The sequence below is a fragment of the Sinocyclocheilus grahami genome, unplaced genomic scaffold (assembly GCF_001515645.1).
Source record: "Sinocyclocheilus grahami isolate Dianchi unplaced genomic scaffold, SAMN03320097.WGS_v1.1 scaffold462.1, whole genome shotgun sequence".
Classification (NCBI taxonomy): domain Eukaryota; kingdom Metazoa; phylum Chordata; class Actinopteri; order Cypriniformes; family Cyprinidae; genus Sinocyclocheilus; species Sinocyclocheilus grahami.
The window spans coordinates 428286-452781 of NW_015505641.1; the positions used below are offsets into that span (position 1 = coordinate 428286).

Consider the following 24496-nt stretch of genomic DNA (forward strand, 5'->3'; position numbering starts at 1 on the left):
TGTATTTTAAGAAAGAAAAACAAAAAAAGACATACTAAATGAATTGCAAAATTCTGAACATTGGCACCTTAACCATTTCAGAATCAAGAGGAAAATGGGTTGTGATGGCGCCTTAAATCATCGTTGTACATGGCATTTCTTAATTTTCGTGTAAGGTTGATCTAATGTCCTGTAATAAAGTATACCAGGTGAATGCTCCGGATTCAAGCTATGTTGTGGCCACACCGTATTTCACATGAAACCGTTTGGCTCATTGTCTGTCAGCAGTAATGTACACACTATCAGATCTGTCAAGAAGCGCTTGACTTGCATCAAATTAATCATCATGAATACGCAAGTTCATACAGCTCATACCTTGATTCTTGATTTCTTATTCCTAAGCAGCGTCTAAATGTCATTGACAATGAAACTGGAGGTGACTGAGAGAGAGGCTGTTGCTTGTTACGGTTTGCGCAGTTTACACCACCCAATAGTTTTGCGTCGTCAAAGCTGGACACTTTTCCCCAAAGCCCTTAATTTGGCATATAGTTGTTTTGTTTGCCTCTACTTATCACAGATGGTGTGTTCTTGTATTGTTTTTTTTAAATCTTAAAATACGTTTATATAGATTGAAAATAGCCTATACTAAAGAAGTTTGATTTTTAGCGCAATCCTTAAGAATTGAAATCTACTAAAAATGTAAAGTAGTTAAAGAACGTGATCTTAAAATTCAAATCGATTTCTCACTAAATTAGCACAACTAGAGGCCCGGCAATGTATAATGGGGTTATGGTCAGCATAGATGCTGTAAATATAGACTATGAATATAAGGCCTTCATGAATGTAGTTATATGCACTGAATGGACTGTTTTGCTTTTGTTTGACTTTCTGCAGTGATTTGGAGTACAGAAATATTGCCTGATTTAAAGCAATGTGCCTTCGTCATAACTAGTTGAAAAGAAAACCCTCATATGAGTGGTTATCATTACAGGAAGAGCAAGAACATGATGTCTGAAGAGTAGAGGACTTTTTTGTTTTGCTGTCATTTCACTCGAGTTCTCGTTCAGAGGGCGTCTTAAGTGCGTACCGGCGGTGTGTGTTGGTGTCTCTTCTTGCCGCTTCCAAAGGCAGTTCACAACATTAACCTGAATATACCTCACATTGTCTTCTTGTTTTGTCTTTGTCGACTCGGGAGAGTACTGTGACCGTTTCATCAAGTCATCGAAATGCTCTCTGCGTCCGTACCCTCGTGTCTTCTCTCGCTGCTCTTTGTTTTCTTCATCACTTTGCGTAATTGCATTCGCTATGCCACACCGAAGTCTGGTGACCAAATCAAGAGATGTTCTTTGGGCTTGGGAAATATTTTTAGCAATGTTCTGTATATGGAGAGGGAAAAAAAAAGACTTCTCATTCTATTAGCCTCTTTGTGTTTTGTTGCGATTCTTTAGATTACTTGGCTTTTTCTGTACATACTGAGGGCTTTTAAGATGCATCAGTTGTTTCTTTTCATCCCTTTTTAAGATCCCATTTTCTAAGACTTGCTTCCAGTACTGCACACAGTGTATAATGTTTGAAGCTGTCCCTCAGAAAGTAGTCTAATTTAACAACTTACCTGTTTGATTGTTTATTGGAAAGAAAATGTACTATGTGCTGCCTGTATATTGTATATAATTGTAAAACGCATCGAAAAGATCAAATCAAATAAAAACCCCATTTGAAGACCTATGACGTTCAGTTAGGGGTGTAATAATGTGCACATGATCTTGAGTTTGCGTTGTTTTAACTAGATGTGCGGTGGATCGCAGTCATGTACTACTGAAAGAATCAAATGCTGCATATGGATGTAATTTCTCCTGGGTATACCCAGTTATACATAATAATGCAATTTAAAGGGATCGTTTACCCAACAAAAAATAGTCATTTAAAGGGCTAGTTCACCCAAAAATTAGACCGTGTTTTACTCACCCTCGAAGCATCCTAGGTGTATATGACTTTCTTCTTTCAGACGAATCCAGTCAGAGTTATATTAAAAATTGTCCTGCTATTTCAAGTTCTATCATTGCAGTCAGTGGGTGTTGCAGTTGAAAAGTTCACAAGTTGTCAAATAAAGCGCGCACATTCATAATAAAGGCATTCATAATGAATAAAGGCCTCTTGTAGTGAATCCATGCGTTTTTGTAAGAAAAATATCCATATTTCAAACGTAAGCACTTTTTCTCACTTCCGTTATCTGTCATACGCGGAAGGCGTTCCGGCGGATGACGTAAGACGTTGGCGTTGCGTGATTAGTGACGAACGCCGGTCATGAATCAGAAATACAAACCGAGGATTTGCAAAGAAAAATGCCGGAGGATTTCTCGATATAAACCAAGAGGAGACTGGTCTTCCTTTGCTAAAGTAAGGAAACTTTGCTTCCGTTGCTCCTATAAACAAACTCGCGAGACTAGCATATCTCAGGCGTGGGCTGCGCATACGTGCTGCGTCATCCGCCGGAACGCCTTCCGCGTATGACAGATAACGGAAGTGAGAAAAAGTGTTTATTACCTTTGAAATATGGATATTTTTCTTACAAAAATGCATGGATTCGCTACAGGAGGCCTTTATTCACATCCACCACCCCCGGAGCCACGTGAGGGACGTTTATTATGAATGCTCGCGCTTTATTTGACGACTTGTGGACTGTTTAACTGCAACACCCGCTGACTGCAATGATAGAGCTTCGAATAGCCAGGACAATTTTTAATATAACTCCGACTGGATTCATCTGAAAGAATAAAGTCATATACACCTAGGATGCCTCGAGGGTGAGTATAAAACAGGCTAATTTTCATTTTTGGGTGAACTAGCCCTTTAACTCGCCCTCATGTCGTTTCAAACCTGTATGAATGACTATTCACAAAAGAAGATATTTTGAAGATTGTGTCAGCAGTTTTTGTCCAAAATCAAGACTAGACTCCATTGATTTTCATTGTATGGCGAATTTTTTCAATTTTAACATCTTTTGTGCTCCACAGAATAAGTCATGCAGGTTTGGAATGACCTGAACGGTCTTCAGACCTCTTTATAGTAACTTTGCTATGTTGAGGAAAGCTCAAAAACCAAAGTTTATAGTTACAGTTTTCCCACAAACCACCTCTACTGATTTTTCCATGCAGTTTAGGCTCATGCATAATCTTTTTTTTTTTTTTTTTGAAGCACATGGAGTTGAGGCACAACTTCAGATAAAACGCTGTTAGGAAATGTGTACTATCCCAGGTTGGAGAACATGGTCTCATCCCTGAATGTTTTGATGCTTCTTGAGTGAACTTAAAGGATAAGTTAACTTCCAGAATGAAAATTCTGTCATGATTTACTCACCCTCCACTTGTTCCAAACCTGTATGAGTTTCTTTCTTCTGTTGAACACAAAAGAAGATATTTTGAAAAATGTTGGTATCCGAACAGTTGATGGGCACCATTGGCTTCCATAGTAGGAAAAAAAATACAATGGAAGTCAAAGGTGCCCATCAACTGTTCGGATACCAACATTTTTCAAAATATCTTTTGTGTGAGTCGAGAGGTGCGTAACAATAGTAAATGGCTCTGCGTGAGAGCCGTTTCAAAACCCGACTTTCTGAATCTGCTGCTTCTTACGCCAAGATGTTTGCGCATTGAAGAGGGCGAAACAACCATCTGTGAACTTGCCACATCTCTCAGCAAGTTTTCTCACACCAAAATGATTTTCTTTTCAGCCGCATGTGAAAAAAGCTATGTAAATATGGTCATGTCTACTCTTTATGTAAACTTTAATGCAAGCTAAGTTTGAATTCTCAAGTCACCACTGTTCACTATATCTTGCGATACATGCACAGACCTTTGTACATTTGGAAATATGTTGATTCTCCAATTAATCTTCATTAAGAAGCCGATTTTCTTTCCTGTGCAGAAGATGGTCAGTCAGGGGGAATTGAGCGTCATTTGTTTGGGTGTAACTGCTTGATCAGATGGACTTTGTATCACATGCTTGGATGATTGCCTTCTCCATCAGAATCTCTTTGAAATCTGTAAAGGTATCGGTTGTTTTTGAAGTGTATCTATACATGTGCCCCCATCTCAGATATTTTACACTTGCTATTCAACACATCTGAACTTGTGCAGGAGGGGAGGACGACCCCAATGAGTGACATGCTGAACTGAATCGCAAGTCCATGTCCTCATGGGATATTTTAGACTTATGCTGTGTATTATTGTCTTTGGGTTGGAGAAAATTATCAAATGAAATAATAAAACTGTCAAACCTGATGTTGTGTTTTGGAAAGAAGTGGTTTTGTTCATTTGTAACTGAACGGAGTCTGAAAAACCATAATGAATGATCTAGTTTGAGCTTTATTTAGTCTGCTGTCACCCTCTTGTGTTAAACTTTGAAACTGCAATATGTCATAGAAGCCAAAATGAATGAGTATTCCTGATGTCCAGACAAAATATAGAATTAATTATACAATAATCATTCATATTCGGTTCTGTTGTTTTTCATCTTAACCCTCTGTTCTGTTCAGGCGACTCCAGTGCTGTATTTGTGAAAATAATAGTAAATAAGCAACCTGTTTCTTTCCCCTTCAAATTCTTTTAAAATGTCCTCCAACCAGAAAACCCAACAGAAAAAAATGAAGCTTTTAAAAAAAAAGTTGAACATTTGCTGAAAATGTACTCTCCCTCGGGTGACCCGAGATGTAGATGAGTTTGTTTCTTCATCAGATTTGGAGAAATGTAGCATTGCATCAGTGTCTCGGCAATGGATGCTCTGCAGTGAATGGGTGCCGTCAGAATGAGAGTCCAAACAGCTGATAAAAACATCACAATAATCCACACCACTCCAGTCCATCTAACGTCTTGTGAAGTGAAAAGCCCTTTAAGAAACACATCCAACATTAAGGCATTTAAAAAAAAAATTGTTACTTTAAACCATCACTTCTGACGTCCATAATAATGATGATAATTGATTGCATTTATTCATGTTTTATATCTTGGGTCTGATCAAAGTATCACTAAAACCTGATACTTTAATAAGTATCCTTTTAAACTGTTAAGGTCTCTCGAACAGATTGTGAAGGTTAATAAAATGACCTTTGATACCACAGTGAAGACCTTCTTTATCTGCAGGGATGAGATGCAGGGGAAAAAAATGTATCACTGATTGCAAAATTTTATATTGCAGTTATGACGTAATCACATGTCTGTCTCCATCTCAGCATTTGTACTCCAGTTGACTGATTTATAGCGTGCTACAGAATGTACGTTCAGTTTAAAGTTTAACTGCTTCAAAACACATTGCACAAGAAGAGCTAGTCATTCCAGTTTGGGTGCCAGAGGTCAGTGATTCTTGATAAGAGTGAACGACTCCAAATCTCACTAGCTTTACAGACCTGATGTGCTTTTTTAACAGTGCTGACTGCTGATGGAGGAAGTGTCATTTTTATGTTTATCAGAAACCCTTACAATAGGAACAAAATGTATATTGGTTACCTAAAGGAAGTGGTCGATTTATTTATTTATTTTTACTTTTTCTGGAGAGCTATGTACTCAGTAAATGTTCGACCTGTGTTGAATTCTGAATGAAATGGGATTGCTAAAAATTTGTGATGACCCATTTCAAATCACCAGTTTTAGATCAAGTATGCTCATGAATAATTCAGCAACAGAGGCGGTGTTCTATGAATAATAATGAGCGCCGCCCCCTCATGTTTATTTAGTGGGTTTATTTGACAGCCGTGCGCTTCAGTCCCACTATGGCGTCTCATCAAATCAGGATGGGCTTTTTCTACCGCCTCCTGTGCCGGAATGTATCTGTCGCCAGTTGCTATCTTACCTCTGGATTTCTGTGCTGAAAGACGTCAAATGTAGGCGAAATGAAGGACGAGGAAAGCACAGCGCGGTCGCTCCAGAGCGCCGACACGGAGCGGAGAAATGCAGCCGATGTGGAGGATGGCCGGGCGGGCAGCGGAGCGCCGCTGAACCCGGTGCTGCATGAAGCGGGATCCGACCGAGCCCCCGCACCGACAGCCCGAGCGGCAACGGGAATACGCGTTTTAAAGGTACCAGCTCCAGCTGCGTTTCGGTCTCAGCGTTGCTGTTAAGCAGCAGGGCCAAAGTACGTGTGAATCCGTGAACTGCATCAGCAATGATCTGTTTAACACTTCCACACACCGCCGCGTCCCAAAACCCAGCAGGCTCCCTACCTAGACAGCAGACTTGGCGAGCTGATCGGGCTCGGAACGAGCTGTCTATGTGGGCGGTTCATTCGGTTTTGTGACACAGCCTGGGATAGTAGATGGATCATAATGGCATCATTGTTCTCACTTCATGTCGCTTCTCTCTTTTAGTTTGTGTGCTGTATCAGAACAGTTCCAGTGTAACGCCTGTAACCTGTTAGGGGGCGTTCTGGCTATTTTGTGATTGCTATTTCTGTCTCTGTACACTCGCGTCAGATGGACGTCTTTGGGCTTTGCGTCGCGTCTCTCTGTTTTTTAGCCACTGGCTCCCTGAGCACTGTTGACTTGTCAACTGGAAAAGTTGTCTAGTTATAGATTTAAAGGGGTCATATGATGCGATTTTCAAGCTTTCCTTTCTCTTGGAGTGTTACAAGCTGATTGTGCACAGATAAGATCCCTGAAGTTGCAAAGACTAAAGTCTCAAAACCAAAGAGATATTCTTTATCAAAGTTAAGACTCAGCCACGCCCCCCTAAAACGGCTCGTTCTAACACGCCCCCACATATCTACCTCACTATGTGGAAATATTAGCATAATGCCGCCCAAATGTGCACGCAAAGAAAGAAGGCGTGGTTTCAGTAACCGCAGTTAGTGTTGAAGCAGCATGTCAGGGAGACGCTGTGTGTTTCTAGGCGAAAGCAAAAGCACTTTATTTGGCCTTCCGAAAGTAGTATATATATATATATACAATATAAAATACAAAAAGTACAAAAATATTTGTTGTAATTTTTTAATTTTGCTAAATTGAGGCTTTGCACCTCCACATAAAAAAAGAACTAATCACATGGCTGAAAACTGAAATTGAAAAATATATTAGTCACTAATGGACTACTTAATAAATACTAAAAACATGCACTAAGATAGTAAATATGAAAACAGCTTGCCATATATTGAAACGGCGTTCTGTTCCATTCCGCTGCATCTAGCTGTTTGTGAACGCAGGAACGCGTTGTGTGTGAACAGCACCTCTGTGTGTGACGTGATAATGCCACGGCCATTATCTTCGCAATCCACCTCACATAATACGCCTACAGGAAATATGCCCGTCATTATGTTCAGCCATTGTAACAGATAATCAGAACAAAATTAGATGTCAGTTGCTTCCTCCTGCTTGTGAGTGAATAAGCAGAGTTACTTTGCTGAACTAACAATGCTTTTTGTTAGACCACTGTATTGTTATAGTCATACTGTCTTATCTAGTTACTCTTATCTATTTGAAAAATACATTTTCATTATTCACAGCATTAGGATCCAATGCAATGTTCTCATTTATCAATATGAATAAATGTCAAATATGTCATTATTATATTAATATTTATATCACATGTACAGTAAACCTTGACAGATGAGTGCAGATAGAGACAAGTAATAATGCTGACGCATTTGATTAGAAAGATGATTAATGGTAAGTCAGCTTGTTCTTTAGATTAAAGACGTTTAGCTTAAAGGCCTTTATGCTGATTATTATTACAACATTATTTAAATAAGTAGAAATCAGAGGTGATTTAGCAGTGATCTTTTGTTGATAGATATTATTACAAAACATTAATGAAATGGGTAAACAAAAATGCACAAAAAAGGTTTATAAATAGTAGAAATGGGTCATAAAAACTCTGTTCGGTTGAGTATGTGATTAGAAAGGTTTGTAATGATGAGTCAGTGATGAGCTAATGATTTTTAGACAGACTTATTTGCTGTAATTGATTGCACTAGGTGGATTATACAATAAATGAGATTTATTCTTTCATAAGTAGCTGACGGTTTTAATGTGTGTAATAATTATATTAAAATATATTGTATTATATTTTATATTTTTTACAGAAGAAAGAAAATCAGACAGGTTTGGAACAATTTTGAGGTTTAATAATAATAATAATAATAATAATAATATATATTATTTGATTATTATTATTATTTAACAGGTTGTTCCAAACCTGTATGACTTTATTTTTTCTGTGGAACATAATAGTAATAATAATTTTATTTTACTGGAGAAAAAAAAATCAAGTTTGGAACAACAACTATTATTATTATTATTAATTAATTTTTTTTAAATGTGTTAATTAATTTATGTTTTTTTATTATTAATGAATCGGTTGTTCCAAACCAAGATTACATACATACATACATGCATAAATAAATAAATAAACATATTATCATTATTCTATAATTATTATTATTATTGAACACGTTGTTCTAAACCTGTATTGCTTTCTTTCTTTATTCTGTGGAACCCAAAAGAAGTTCAATATTTAGTAGGGATGCACCGATATGAAAATTTTGGCCGATACCGATAACCGATTATTCTTTATTTTTGAAAGCCGATAACCGATATGTTGGCCGATAAATCTATATCCAAATTGTTATATACTTTTTGAGAGCCTGATTACAAAAAAGGTCTCATCATTAAAAGCCACATCCCAAACACTTCAACATAAGCAGCCTAGTTTGAACGGTGTACGTTTTAAAAATATGTTTACTCTCCCATTACCAAATTTAGTCATAAAAAAGTCTTACAAATAAATAAAATAATGCATAAATAATGCAAACAAGTCACTGGACATCATTACACGTGTAAAGAATCAAAATGAATGCGCCATAGATCAATAAAACGGAATAGCCTCTGCACGGACAATAATTAAATGATTTTAATTACTAAACCATATTGTTGATGAAAATAATAAGAGAAAAATACAAGTGGTTGTTGTTATTAATAATATATCAATGATTTTGAAAAAGTAACAAATTAATACCACTGTTTTAAATAGCAGCCGTTGAGCTGCACGTGCTGAAGCTGAAGAGCTGAATGAACACGGTAAACTGAAGCGTTTTGCTGGCAGCTTATTTAACTCAAGGAAATGCATCCTGAGATTAATATTAATACAACATAAACATAATATTACAACTTATATATGTACAAAATGACGCAGTTATTGCATGCTATATCATTTAATCATCTGTTAAAGTATCAGGCCGATACCGATAACAGAAAAAATGAGCCGATATGGGCCGATACCGATATGGTGGCCGATATATCGTGCATCCCTAATATTTAGATTTTGTTTTGGTCCTTAAGCAAAAGGTTATTTTAGACACCCTGAGCTGCTGATGCCAGTAAGTGTTGGTCAGAGCATATTGATCAGAAATTGATTTCACCAGCCTTACAAATGACATGTCATCTCCGAAGTGGTCTCGACTCGCACGTCTCTGCAGGCCGTTTGTGCCCTGGGTAAATATTTGCACCGGCGTAGTTTTCTGCAAGCAAAATCAAAGTCTGGTGTCTCTCAAACAGGCTCTGTGTTGCAGGGTGGAGTCCCGACAGCCACCAACTTGTGGTCACCAAGGCATGATTTCCTACGACTGATTTGGACTCTAAAACTCTTTATTTGGCCTTATTTCTAGAAGGCCATAATCTCTCTAAAGAACACAAGCAACATCTAATCTAGACTTTTCTCCTCAGCGTAACATGAAGAGGAACGGCAGTCGAGGCTGCGTGACGCGGAAGACGCGCTTCGGCTCTCGAGAGCGGGACTGGCTGAAGGGCGACGCTCAGCGAGGTTGTGTGTGTCTCTACGGGGCCTCAGAGCCTCAGCCTCCAGCGTCGGGCCCCCAGACCTCCACCAGCACCCAGCCGGACCTGAAGCTGGTGCTCTGCTCCACCAACACCACTGCCGAGGAGCTGTGTGCTCAGAGAGACGTGCAGGGCCTCTACCTGCAGCTGCACGGAGACTTAATCAGGTAACACAGACGCAGAGATAGATGCTCGGTCACCCAGCTGTTATTTTCTGGCTAGACCAGGTCTTGTCTCGATAATAATCTTTATCAGACTCGCGCTGTGGAGCAGTCGGGCCAGACACACGCGCACACACACACACACACACACACACACACACACAGGTCAGGGTGTTTATCTGAAATGACAAGGTGAGTATCAGACCCTTATTGTTTACAAATGACTGGTTACGTGAATTGCAGGGTTAGTCCTTCATTTGCACCTCTATTTTTCATGTTAATGATCCTTCAGGATATCATCATCATAAACATGTTCATCTTATCTCAGACTTATCTTGACAGTAAGGATAGCCTGATGTGAGAGAGCTTACCCTTGTAAAAAAGAAGTGCACTTAATTGTATTGAACGTGCATTTGCAGTGTACTTCAAATCAAAGTATATTTTGAACAAACCGCATTTGCGGGTAATATAATATTTATGACATAAAAGGCCACTTGAGTGTACTTAAACACACTTTAATGACTTAAGCGTTTGTTAACATGCTTAAGTTCACTTTTAAAAAGTGCACTTTGTAATAATGTCAAATTAAAAATCATACATAACATACTAAAGCACATGTAAAGTATGACAAATTTTACATGTACAATTTTAACAATAGTGTGTTGTTCAATGTTATATTTAAAGTTAATATATTTTCAATAAAAGTTTCCATTTGAAATGACATTAAAGTATATTTTAGTTTACCGTAAATGATTATCAGTACATTCAGAAGTGCACTATAACCAAAATAAGTCATTAAGAAACTACATATAAAAATGTGGGTTAAAAACACTCTAAAGCTAACTAGCTGACTCACTGCATTTAATATAAATATGAACTATAATAGTTACATTTCATTTAATTGCAATTATTATGCAATGAAGTGTCCAAAGCATTTAATTCAATTCACACTTAAGCATATTCTTTTAAAGTATATTATTTCTGTAATAAGTACTCTCTTTCTTTTTATTTTTTAAAGCGTGCTTAAGTGTGCTTTTTTCCACAAGGTTATGTTCATTGTTCAGAAATATACCATGCAAACGTAAACTCTTGGTTTTCTGTGATGATGTGAATGTTGTTGTGGATCTATCTTGATCTCGTTGGCTAACACGGATGAGATTTGTCAAAATTGTGTGAATGATTCGTTGTTTTGGAAACTTTGGTTACAAAATGAAAATTAGAATGAAAAAATTATAAACAAATCACCATATGCCATTGTTTTCCGGCTCAAGTGTGTTTGAGAATGTATAGCTGTCACGGATAATTTCAACCTAAAAACCTTTCGTTGTATCTTCGTTTTGTAAAGACAGTTTATTAAAATATATAGTTTATGTATACATTCCATTTAAAGCAGCACTATGTAACTTTTTCTGTGTTCAAGATTTGCAAAATGTATATAATGAGCGAGTACATCATGAATTCATCTTCCAAACCAGGTTTTGGTCTTATTCCGAATCACTACGGTACAGTTATAATAAGTACTTATATTTGGACTATTGTAGGCTGGTCGGGTCGCCACCGCTGCGGAGTAACACATACCTGCTGTTCACGACATGGCGGCTGCAACAATACTACAGCGAGAATAAAAGTTACGCCTTCTTTCTTTGCGTGAACATTTGGGCGGCGTTATGCAAATCTTCCCACATAGTGATGTAGACATGTGGGGGCGTGTTAGAACGAGCCGGTTTAGGGAGGCGTAGTTAACTCTTAACTTTTATAAAGAATATCTCTTTGGATTTGAGACTTTAGTCGTTGCAACTTTACAGATCTTCTTTATGCACCAAGAGCTTGTAACACTCCAAAGAGAAAGGAAAACTTGAAATAGCATCATATGACCCCTTTAAGTATAAATATTTTTAGTCTCAGAAAAAATGTTTTTTTTTTTTTTTAAATCAAGCATTTAAAATGTTTTAATTTGTATACTGTTAACTTTAATAGTCTTAATTTCTTCATTTTTGAATGTTAAACAAATGTTGACAGAATTGTCATTTTTGAGTGACCTATCCCTTTAAAATCCTGATCTCCCCAAAAAAACCCCCCCCAAAAAACACACATTTTGAAAACAGTATGAACATTAGTAATAGTGTCTTAGCAACCGTTAACGATAAGTGCACAAGAGCAAAACACCAGAATATGCAGGCGTTTGCAACACTCCCTGTGCTCTCGAGGCGAGTTTGTGCTTTCCTCTGTGTGTCTAGTGTCTGCAGTGTCTGTGGTGGTTTTAAAGGTGTGCCTGACAAAAGAGAGAGAAGCAAGTCATGCTTTCCCCTCTCTCTGCCCTTCTGGGAATGACTGGGCTGTGGCTGAGATGGCTGAAATCACATTATTTCGCAGGAAGCAGTCCAGCTCTGAGCCGAGGTAAAGCCAGGAGGCTAAGCTGAATTAGCTGTGAGGAGGCTGCTCATTAGAGCAGCTCACAGGGACATCTGCTGATGTGTGTGTGTGTGCGTGCTTTCTACCCTCGTCTACTATTTATTTCACTTCAGGTAAGCCACAAGAAACCATTAAATCCCTAAAGTGTCCTTGTCAGCTGCACTCTGCCTCTCAAAGCAAAGAGCAAAGCCGGGGCGACCGCAGAGCCAGGCTGCATGATTACTCAAAATAAACACTAAAGCACGATATGGCTTAATGTGATTTATCAATCGCAAAGGCTGTGATTAATGAAATAAAGAGATGCACTGCGTGTTTCAGAGTGAAGCGTGGCACTGTGTTCATTTAGACGTGAGCAGCTCATAATCTGCCGCTGTTTTCAGCGTCTCGGAGCAGCTTGATTGTTTCACAGTAAATGTTGCTCCACACAAACCTCATCTCTGGATCTGCTCTGAGTTTGGGACACATTTGTGTGCATTTGGGGATGTGACATGCATCTTTCCATACTTTTAATGAGAAGCGCTCATCAACAAAAGAGAAGCTTTGAGGGCAAAATAAGTTCAGTGGTTAAAGATTTGAAATTGAAGAAATTAAGACAACCATAAATATTAGTATTTGTAATATTTATAGTTGCAATGTGAAATAAATGTATTATTATTATTTATTATTATTATTAATGTTTTCTTAAATACTCATTTTTATTTTACAGCGACATTACAACTGTATTTGTTTTATTTTGTAATTTTTATATTTGTATAAATAAATTATTATTATTATTATATTGTTATCTTTCTTAAATACTTATTTTGTATTTTACTGAGAAATTAAACAAAATATTTCTCATTTTGTTTCTATTTATTAATTTTTACATTTTTATTTATTAATGTATTTACTACTGCTGCTAACAGTAATAATAATTGTTTTTGTTCTTAAACCCTAATCTTTATTATACAGCAAAATTACAATAATATTTCTTATTTTGTTTTTATTTTTTTATTTATCTTTATTATTAATAAAATAATTAAATAACTTTTTTATTTTAAAGCAAAATTACAATCATTGCAATAATTACAATACAATTATTAAATACAATAATAACCCTAATCTTTATTATACAGCAAAATTACAATAATATTTCTTATTTTGTTTTTATTTTTTTATTTATCTTTATTATTAATAAAATAATTAAATAACTTTTATTTTAAAGCAAAATTACAATCATTGCAATAATTACAATACAATTATTAAATACAATAATTATTTTTGTTTTATTTTTTTAAATAATAATAATAATAATTATTATTATTATTTTACAAAGTTTTGATTTTGTTTTGGGGGCGTACTAGAACAGGCTAGACAGAATACTGTCATACTACGAAAAACACATAATTTTTCACATATTTTACATTATTACAACACCTCTCTCCCGTTCAGTGCTTCATTACTGAATATTGCACTGTATACCTTATATGCTGCTTGTGAAACCTTTTACATGCAATTGTCCATAGTGTACCAGTCTGTCCATATTTATGATGAATAACTCATCAAAAATGGGGTTTTATGGCTTAAGTGTATCTAAATGCAAATCTGGAAAATTGACTCAAAATATTGAAGACTCATTTGTAATGTACAAATATTGATAAAATATTACAATTATTATTGGGGAAACATGTAATTTATGATTTAAAGTGCGTGTGTGTTTTAAATCTCCAGGCTGGCTATACTCGTTTGTACTGCTGCACAATCAAGTATTTAAGACATTTTTAAGATTGAAGTATTTGAGGTTGAAGTTTGAAGTACACTGCAAGTGCACATTCAGTACATTTTAAGAGCACTTCAAAAGTGTTTCACGAGGGTTGATTGCTGAAATTATCAAATTAATGGCAGTATTTATTTATGAAATGTCATTATAAATCTGACAGTTCCTGTCCTCGGCCCTGATTGCTCAATAATGTACTCCAGTCAGGCAAAAAAAAAATAATAATAAGGGGGGAAAAAACAAAAAAAAAAAGGTTAAAAAAAAAAAAAAAAAAAAAAAAAAAAAACGAAATTAACACTTGACTCGAATAATTTTATATATTATTATTAATTTTTTTTTTTTTTTTTTTTTTTTTTTTTGTGGATATTTGGTAAAAACAAACAAACATGGCAACAAGTAAGGAATATTTCCTGTTGATATAATCCATCTTTTTAAGATATTTTGAAATTTCTTAAAGGAATAGTTCACACATAAATGAAAATTTGCTGAAAATGTACTTATCCTCAAGCCATCAAAGATGTAAAAGAGTTTGTTTCTTCATCAGAAATGTAGAAGCGTTTTGAAAAGTGGGGACATGGGGTAATGTCCTGAAAAGTCACCTTCTCCTTGTAATACCTATGTTATACCTTTGTCATTATTACAAATTCATTTGTCACAAAAACGCACGCACACACACACACACACACACACACACCATAACACACATATGGGTCAATGATGAATAAAAGGAATGATTATAAAACGGCAAGTTCTTAGGAATACCAAAAGCTATATAAATACCAAGACGTTTATTTTTACTATGAATGGGAGAAAGTGCAACTTAAAATGCTGTCTAAAAATTGAATGTTATATATAAATGAAGGCTGCACGATAAATCGCATGCGATATTTAACGCGCAACTTGTCAGAAAGCCGGTTCTGTAATCAGCGGTAAATCTCCATCACGTGCGTGCTTTCACATTGAGCAGCATTAACTACACAGAGCCGTTGTTCACTGACGAGCTGCGCAAAACCACGTTCATATTCGCGCGATTTTTTGCGCAGCTCAAGATGCGCGTTAAATATCGCATGCGATTTATCGTGCAGCCCTAATATAAATATAAAAACGTACTAAAATGTACTAAAACTGAAATAAAGTCAATGAAGCCAAGTAGAAATAAATAAATATATAATGAAAAACAAAATACAAAAAATGTTTTTAGATTTATGAGAATCACAAAAATTATTATTATTACTATTATTATGCTTTTGGAGAGTTGCACCACATAAAAATTTACCTTGCCTTGTCATAAATTGGTCACATTATGATGTATATAGGAGGCTTATTGAACATGGGTCTACAGCAGGGGTGCCCAAACTCAGTCCTGGAGGGCCGGTGTCCTGCAGAGTTTAGCTCCAACTTGCCTCAACACACCTGACTGGAAGTTTCTATGCCTAGTGAGAGCTTGATTATCTGGTTCAGGTGTGTTTGATTAGGGTTGGAGCTAAACTCTGCAGGACACCGGTCCTCCAGGACCGAGTTTGGACACCCCTGGTCTACAGAGTCCTCTCTGTGATGTCGTTTCCTGTTTCTTGTTTCCTGTGGCTTTAATGTGACACTCACTATGCGTTGAATGGTAAATGAGTGAGCAAGTGAGCAGTTTTGGCTGCAGCTTCTGCATGAGTGTGTAAATGCTAAAGCAGTGTCTGATGCATGATGAATTCAGCTCTGAATGGACTTGATTACATGCAGCATTTTCCACAGTTTTGTCATACATTTAAAGGAGACATATTATGCCCCTTTTTACAATATGTAATATAAGTCTCTGGTGTCCCCAGAATGTGTCTGTGAAGTTTCAGCTTAAAATACTCCACAGATCATTTATTATAACATTTTGAAAATGCCTATTTTGAGTGGAAGCACACTGTTTTTCGGGCCTGTCTCTTTAAATGCAAATGAGCTGCTGCTCCCCGTCCCCTTTTCCAGAATAGAGCTGCGCCATTACAGCTCGTACCTGCTAAAAACATCTGTTTTGGTTCTGATTATAATGTTTATCGTGCTGAAATCATGTGTTTTAAACCATATGAGTTTAAACTTCTGATATAAGGTTTTCTGAGCGCACACATCCGATGCACACGGACAGAAAGCGGCTGTCACAGCATGTGAGTACTAAACTAAGTTCTCATTCAGTACACAAGTTTACTTTAAAAGCACACATGAGTTACAAAAAACACAGTCGGTTATATCTGTGAAGGTAAACAGCTGGGAAATAAATCGCATGTTTATTTTAGATCTGTGTGGCAGCAGCAATATACAGTAAATAAATCAATAAATCCTCTGCTCTCTTGTCTCATCGGAGGCTGGGACTCTAAATAGTGTTCTGTGCTCGTCTGTGCAGCCAAAGACAGAACAGTTAGCATGTTATCATGGCATTAGAACTAGTACACCGTTGTCGCTTGCGAAATCAAGTGACGGCGCCGTGGGTGTAAATTTACAGATTAAGGTGCGGTAATATTATAATGAGATCCCTTTAGCACGTCACCAAGGGAGCGAAATCTGACGCGCTCGTTTTCTTAATCTCGTTTCATTTCGTTAATCTTTTTCACGTTTCCTTGGTTGGTAGATGCACTGGGGACCTGATTATAGCACTTAAAACCTGGAAAAGTCAGATTTTCATGATATGTCTCCTTTAAATATTGCGCAGTGTGAACATAACCAAGGATATTCTGGTCCCTAGATATGTTTAGTTTACTAAAACTATTAAAAATAGTTTAGTAATTGAAATATAATAAAATGTAAATATTTGATGAAAACCTTAAATTTTAAACACTTCAACTTACTTAAAAAAAAAAAAAAAAAACTTGGAAAAATTGGAAATGTTACCTTGGTAACTAACTGAAATGTTGAAATACTAAATTTATAAAAACTGAAATAAAAATAAATTCAAGCTAAATGGAAATATAAAAAATGCAAATAACATGAATTAAACTCAAACGTATTAAAATAAAGCTAAACTATAAAAAAATATTAATATAAATTAAATAAAAAATATTAATATAAAAATAAAAAGCTAATTCAAAATATTAAAGGTATAATTCACACAAAAACTAAAATAGTCACAGTTGCTTGTAGCCATTGATTTCCATAATATATATATTTTTCCATACTATGGAAGTCAATGGGTACCATCAGCTGTTTGGATACGAACATTCTTCAAAATATCTTCTTTTGTATTCAACAGAAGAAATACTCATACAAGTTTGGAACAACTTGATGAAGAGTAATTTATGACAGAATTAAAATTGTCCCTTTTATAAATACTGTAATAGTATATACACTGTTCAACATTTTTTATTTTTTTAAGAAGTGTCTTATGCTCTTAAAGGCTACATTAATTTAATAAAAACACAGAAAAAACAGTAATACTATGAAATATTATTGCAATTTAAAATAACGGTTTTCTATTTTAATATACTTTAAAACATAATTTATTCCTGTGATGCAAAGCTGAATTTTCATCAGCCAGTACTCCAGTCTTCAGTGTCACATGATCCTTCAGAAATCAGTCTAATATGCTGATTTTATTTATAATCAATATTGAAAACAGTTGTTCTGCTTAATATTTTTTTGGAACTTGTGATACTTTTTTCAGGATTCTTTGACGAATAAAAAGTTAAAAAGAACGGCGTTTATTTAAAATAGAAATCTAAAATACTAAAATAACACCGTTTCAGATCCCAAACCTTAAGCACGAGCAACAATAATGCATTATTACATAATGGAAAGCTTTCATGAACTGCACTGAAAATTCCCTGCATATGGAAGCGTCCTCCATACTGTCCTTCCTGAGTGTATTTAACCAGCGGCCTGAGTAACCCACGGCTCCCCTTGGTCCGGGGCAGTGAGTAAATGCCCATCTGTCAAGGCTGCAGGGGAACGGAGACATATCATTCCTCATCCTCAGGTCCTGTTAGGGCCGTGGCAGTGAGGTACAGTCCCGCACGTCTGCCTGATATATGGCCACTGAGGCTGAACGGATGACCTGCATCCTCCTCATTTGTACACTGTGACTGAGGGGACAGGTGAGACTTAGTGGAATAGAGTGCTGTGTGTTCGCTGTCCTAAAACCGTCCCGACATCTCAGAGGTGAGGAAGATAATCAATATCGTATAGTTTGGTAATGGTACTTTATCAAAAAGTTGTGTTGATCTGCTAACATGTTGGTTGGATGATTGTAGTTTAAAAATATGTCTAAAAAAATACCCCAACTCCCCCCTCAAATTAAAAAATCCCCCCCATCCCCCACATTTTCCAAAACGAAATTCAGGCCCTGGCCTTGAAATATAGTTTTGGAAAATGGGGGGGATTCCCCCTTTAGGTGGCTCTTATGGGGGGATTTTTTAATTTGAGGGGAGTTGTGTTGATCTGCTAACATGTTGGTTGGATGATTGTAGTTTAAAAATATGTCTAAAAAAATACCCCAACTCCCCCCTCAAATTAAAAAATCCCCCCCATCCCCCACATTTTCCAAAACGAAATTCAGGCCCTGGCCTTGAAATATAGTTTTGGAAAATGGGGGGGATTCCCCCTTTAGTTGGGGGTTTGGGGGGGATTTTTTAATTTGAGGGGGGAGTTGGGGTATTTTTTTAGACATATTTTTAAACTACAATCATCCAACCAACATGTTTGGTCACCCAGTGTATTTGTGTTTTACAAGTTATAATGTTGTTGATTCACATTTATATTGTGAGGAAGATACTTAAAAAAAACTTTCAAACTCTGAATTGAATTTATTTGAACTAAAAAAGACAAGTAGACAGTAAGTAATAAAATAAGAATAGATTAATGACAAGCAATGGCACAAACAAATACAATAACAAGATGCAATTAAAATTAACTGTGCTTTTTTTCAGGTAGGTTTAACAGTAATATTCAGGTACAGAAATACCACAGAAACAGAATAATCTATTTAACTTTAAAATAACACTGGTTAGTCTTCAATGTATAAATAAACATTAATGACAGACAGCAGCAGGTTTATTTAGGTTGCTTGTCTCTTTAAGACCTCATGCACGGATCAAACTGTTACACATAAGTTTTGTTTCTCAACTGTTTACATTAACTTAATAGCCTGTATACCGACAATGTTTAGTATAAATCGACTGTTTACATGAATACTCATCAAGACAGGCACTTTAACATATTTTTGTATATATTTGGCCGTTTACACGCTCTCAGATGTGTCTCTATGTGTGCGCGCTTTGGGTGTGAGGCGGCTCACAGAAAGGGTCTCACAGTCACAGAGCGCGCAAGTACTGAATTGAGCACTTGAATGATTAAAGTTATAAGACTCAAAAGCACGTGCAAATGATACATTCCGTCATCTGTCGCGAGCATCTTTCACATTGAAATATTTGTAGGAATTTCCCGCGTTACAAGCGCGGAAACTGTGGGAATAATAAAAGGACACATTTCATTTATAATTTGTATTAAATCTAATTTTGTAAAAAAAAAAAAAACGTGAATCGAATCGTGACTTGAGTGAATCGTTACATCCCTAGAAATTACCGATACATATAAAGATGTAAGTCCTATTGCAATTAACATGCACTTAAAGGGAAATTTCACCATTAACTTCCATAGTATGAAAAAAAAAATTATGGAAGTCAGTGGGGACCAGCAACTGTTTAGTTACCCACAGTCTTCAAAATATCTTCTTTTGTGTTCTAGAAAAAAAAGAAAGAAATTTATACAGGTTTGGAACAACATTATTATTATTATTATTATTTCCATAAGTATACGCTTTATAAAATTATGCTAAAATGTACATTTTTACAAGGAAGTGTACCTGTGAAAGAGTGCAATTACAGTGCATATCATATCTACAGTAAAGTAGCCATTGTGTTGAATATGATTTGCATCATGCTTTGTACCAGAAGAAATGGTGAGTGAAAAGAAAACAGAGCTGCAGCCTGTGGAAAGCTGCTTTTGTGCTTTTCTATTTTTTTATATATGCCTTCGAATTTCATCTTGTAGAAGATAGACGATCAAAGATGCAGAGCAGAGGGAATTTGAGGCGTCAGTCATGATCCAGCCTGACCAGTTTCAGAAAAGGGTCCTAAATGTACATTTTATCTCTTTGTTTAGCTAACAACATAAAATAGATGTTAGTATGTTGATGTTAACAACAAATTAGTGTGTATGTTTGTGTTGCGTTCATCTCCTGTACTGTGTCACGATGAACGGGGTGTTTTATCTTTGTAAGGTATGTTATTTTGTAATTGTTCCCAGCAGACGGTTCAAGGTACAGTGCAGCTGCTAAAAAATGGAAAGCTCCAGTTTCAGTGATTCTTTTAAAATGATACAGTGACGTGTTATATATGCATGCATATTTTATTTGTTAATTGGGAGGGTGAGTGAGTGTGTGCATGTGCTCGTAAACACGTTCATATCCCTATTGAACCAATGTGAGAATGCCAGACGTCAGAGGAGAAATTAATAGTAATATAAACCCTTAGCTGTAAAGTGTCTCAGTCCTGATCACGTCGCATCCTATCTATGATGTTGTAAAATGTCTTACTGTAGATGAATTTTAAAGCTATGCCTCTGTATCTAGGGAATATCTGATTTCAGGAATGGTGTTTGATGACTAGTTAAAGGAAACAACAGTTGAGTGACTGCTGGATTCTGTGCACTTTTGGACTCAATTTTTGGTGTTTGATGACTAGTTAAAGGAAACAACAGTTGAGTGACTGCTTCAGAAATCAGCCAAGATAGATAAAGGAAGAGAGAAAGATAGAGATTACTGTCCTCCCATTGAGTTCAGGCCAGTGGCTTAGTTGCTGGCCAGACCCTGTGAGATTTGGCTGCTCGTTTTGTTAACTTGTGGGAAAAACTACACGTCCAGAGCCAGCTCAGAGTGTGTGAAGAGCTATGGACAAACACTCTGAGTAACACAGTAAAAGATGCCATGTCTTTGATAATGTGGACAAAAGTTGCTCAAAGTAAAGATTCCAAAAGGTTTTTTCGCAGCAATGCTATAGAACATTTTTTTTTGGATCCACAAAGAATTTTTCAGTGATCAGTTTTTAAAAGAACCACCGAAATACTATTTGATATAATCTGAAGAAACTTTTTCCAATATAAAGAACCGTTTGCTTGGTTCCGTGGATGCTTAAAGATCTTCACGGAACCACAGATGGCAATAAAGAAGCTTTATTTGTAAGAGAGTAAGGCTGAGTGGAAAATATCCACCCTGATCTCACGTGGAAACATTAACTAAGAGTTGGCAATTTTACATCAGTCTGTACAATTTGATTACTTTGAAAACATCCTTAAACATAACCATCAATGGAGCATAAGCGGGTCAGATGAAAATGAATGAGCAAGATCTCACGAGTTCATGCGGATTAGCCACCAATTCGCCAAAATAGTTACGAATTGTCATGAGTGTGTTGAAATATCGATCTTCTTGTTTTAATCAATCTTCGTTTTAACCAACCAATATCGATCTTTTAGTCTGTTGTTTTCAGTTGAATAATTTCACTAAACATTAGTTGTAATGCGCATCCTGTTCAATAATCACAATAAGCTTTGTGCTGTGTTACTTTCAATAAGAAACGGTCTCAGATTTCCAATTGTGTCAGTTTAATCACAAACGTCAAACGATACATGTGGTTTTGATGCTTTTTAATGTGGCGTGACCGCTCACTGTAGCAACCTCAGTTCAAACGGCACGCGAACTGATCATTTCTCCCTGTTTACTACTAGTTATAGTATGAAATAAAGGTGAATGAATGAATGAATATCAGAAGGTGTGTTGAAAGATGTGTAACTTACTGAAGTCAACTCTCACGTATTCATGTTTCAAGAGCTTGGGTCACAGCATGCTACATTTTTCTCACAAAAGTCATTCAATGTCCGTTACTTGTTAGTTAGTTAGTTAGTTAGAAAAAAGAACTCTAGAGAGGAGATTTTTGCAAAAAATATATTCTTTATTATATATTAATTGTCAGGATTGGACCTGTTTTGTCATGCGTTTCAGTCCTGTTTTGCCTTATTTGGTCTTGTTCCTGTCCTTGTTTAGTTTGATTATTAATTGATTCCCCACACTGTCTGTCCCTCGTTATCCAGTCCTTATAAGCCCCAAGTCCTTGTCTGTTCAGTTTGTCTTTGTCGGTTCTACTTGTTTCTGCATGTGTTTGCCCCGTTTAAATGTTTATTTATTATTTCAACATCATATTGGAAGTAGAAACATAGTGAGAAAGGTAAAAAAAAAAATGATATGATCAGTAAGTCATGGCAACTTATGTTTTTACATTACCTCGTCAAAAGTTGAGAAATTACAACTTGATTTTTCAAGCAAGTTTAATGCAGAGAGTAGAAATGACTTACATAAAGTAAATTACACATAAAAAATTTAGGGCAGCAACTGAACTTAATTTTTTTACAGTGATCAAAACACATTAGCCAGTTTCCTCAGTCCTCTCTCTCTTTTAAGAAATCCTGATGTGGTCATGGAACAATCTGAGGGAGTGAACATCGCTACATGCTGACTCAGGAGACACTGAAGGCAAAAGCAGGCCCTGAGGTCAGGACTGGTCCTGCATGCTTGGGTGTATCTGTGTAGTCGTTACTCCTTTTTTTGCTCTACAGTCCCTCTCGAAATGGAATCCACTGGTTGTTGCTGTGGCTTTGCAAAAATAAATCATCTGCGGTGCTGGATTTAGCCACTAATGAGGTATTGATCTGTGAGGAGCCTTAACTTTTTCAGGGGGAAGTAGATGGAGAAACTGTGAGTTGAGACCTGTCTTGAGGAAGTGCAAACCAATTCAGTGTTTTTTTTTTGCTGAATTAAAAATCTTGACATTTATTTAAAATATAAAATATTCAGGTGAATGGAAACTGAAACCATCTGCACAGGTAAGATCTGTAAATCTAGAGAGCTGGTTAGCAATCTGAAAACAGAAAGAGATGTGGGAAGATTTGTGCATAACAGATCCCATAATGCCACATAAGGCTTTCCCTGCAGTAGTTCTGTGGTAAAAAAGTGAATGTGAAAGTGACGTGTATACTTGGAATTTGTGCTCTGCATTTAACCCATCAAAGAGCACACACACGACTTGACCCGCCCTGAAACACTGTAGTTTGTTTGTGTGGTTAACATCATGTCGAGAAGACGCTGTGACAGTAAATTAATTTTATTTTCACTTCCGAAAGATGCAAAGAATACCCAGTTTATTTGGACCAGCTGGCTCCACTGAGTCACACAACCTGTAAGTATGATAAATAATGTATGTTTATATTTTCTATAGAGTGTTCAAAATATTGAACTATGGCAATGGGCGTATCTTTTCCAACACACGCTGATCTGACCAATCTGATAAGAGTGGAGTAGGCTCACGAAAGGAAGGGTTTAGATCGACTGACGGTACATTCACATGGGGCGTCGGCGTCGATGCTTGATTGAGGGCCTTTCTGAAGCTTGGTGCTGACACGACCATTATAGTGAAAACAGCCAATCACATTAGTTTTCTGGTGCTGCATGATCGCGATTGGCTAGCGTCTGAACCAGGGTATTTGCATAAGGTGATCTGATTGGCTGACGCCTGCGTTGGCGCTTGAAAAGTTGAAAAATGTTCAATTTCTGCAACGGATCCAACGTGACGCAACGGACCCACAATTCAGTTCGGCAACGCTTGACGTCACTCCATTCAAAGTAAACGAGAGGTATTGACGCTGACGCCCCTTGTGAATGGGGCGTAAATCTTCGAACTAATTGTTTGAGAATCGTTAGAAAATTAGGTGATTTATTAAATGCATATTTTGAGAAAACTAAAGCATTTTTTGACCTTGCATGCATGTAAACTCCCAAAACAATATCAGGAACCTTAAAAATGGCACTTTAATATTTTGAATGAGCTTCTTTTATGTTTAGTTTTCGTTTTAATTTGAGCTTAATTTTATGTGCATTGCCCTTTTTGTTAGTTTTTGCTTTTAAAAAAAAAGTTCTGTAGCTTTTATTTACTTTAAGCTTTAGTAAATTTCATATTTAACTTTAATTTATTTTAATTAAGTTTTAGTTTTAGTAGTTTTAGTACTTAAACCTTTGTCAATGCACAATTTCTAATATTTGAAGTCTGTTTTTTTTAAGTTGAAATTTTTCGTCTTTTATTTTATTTCAGGTTTATTTCAGTTAACAAAAACAATAGTTTATACATAGTTTTTAGATAGATTATAGTTTATAGATAGTTAAAAAAAATCCTCTGGCATTTAGTTTGATTGGTGGAGACATTTGATGGAATAAAAATTAAGAAAATGTATTTCCTTAAAGTAATTGAAAAAGTTATTTTTATGTCATAATTGCTGTTTTATTACTATATTCCATGGTGT

At 36.2% G+C, this 24496-nt stretch overlaps 1 protein-coding gene and 1 long non-coding RNA gene across 2 annotated transcripts in view; both read left to right on the forward strand.

The window, feature by feature from the left end:
• The first annotated feature begins 2753 nt into the window (after positions 1-2753).
• On the forward strand, positions 2754-4259 carry LOC107552980 (uncharacterized). Its single transcript, XR_001604915.1, has 2 exons — positions 2754-2783; positions 4075-4259. It is a non-coding gene; the product is annotated as an uncharacterized lncRNA (long non-coding RNA).
• Positions 4260-5726: 1467 nt separating this feature from the next.
• LOC107553000 (PH domain leucine-rich repeat-containing protein phosphatase 2-like) overlaps positions 5727-24496 on the forward strand; it is a 53019-nt gene continuing 34249 nt past the window's right edge. Inside the window, exons 1-2 of the mRNA XM_016235066.1 lie at positions 5727-6049; positions 9686-9963. The gene's annotated coding sequence lies outside the window, so the exon portion shown is untranslated. The remainder of the gene's footprint in view (positions 6050-9685; positions 9964-24496) is intronic.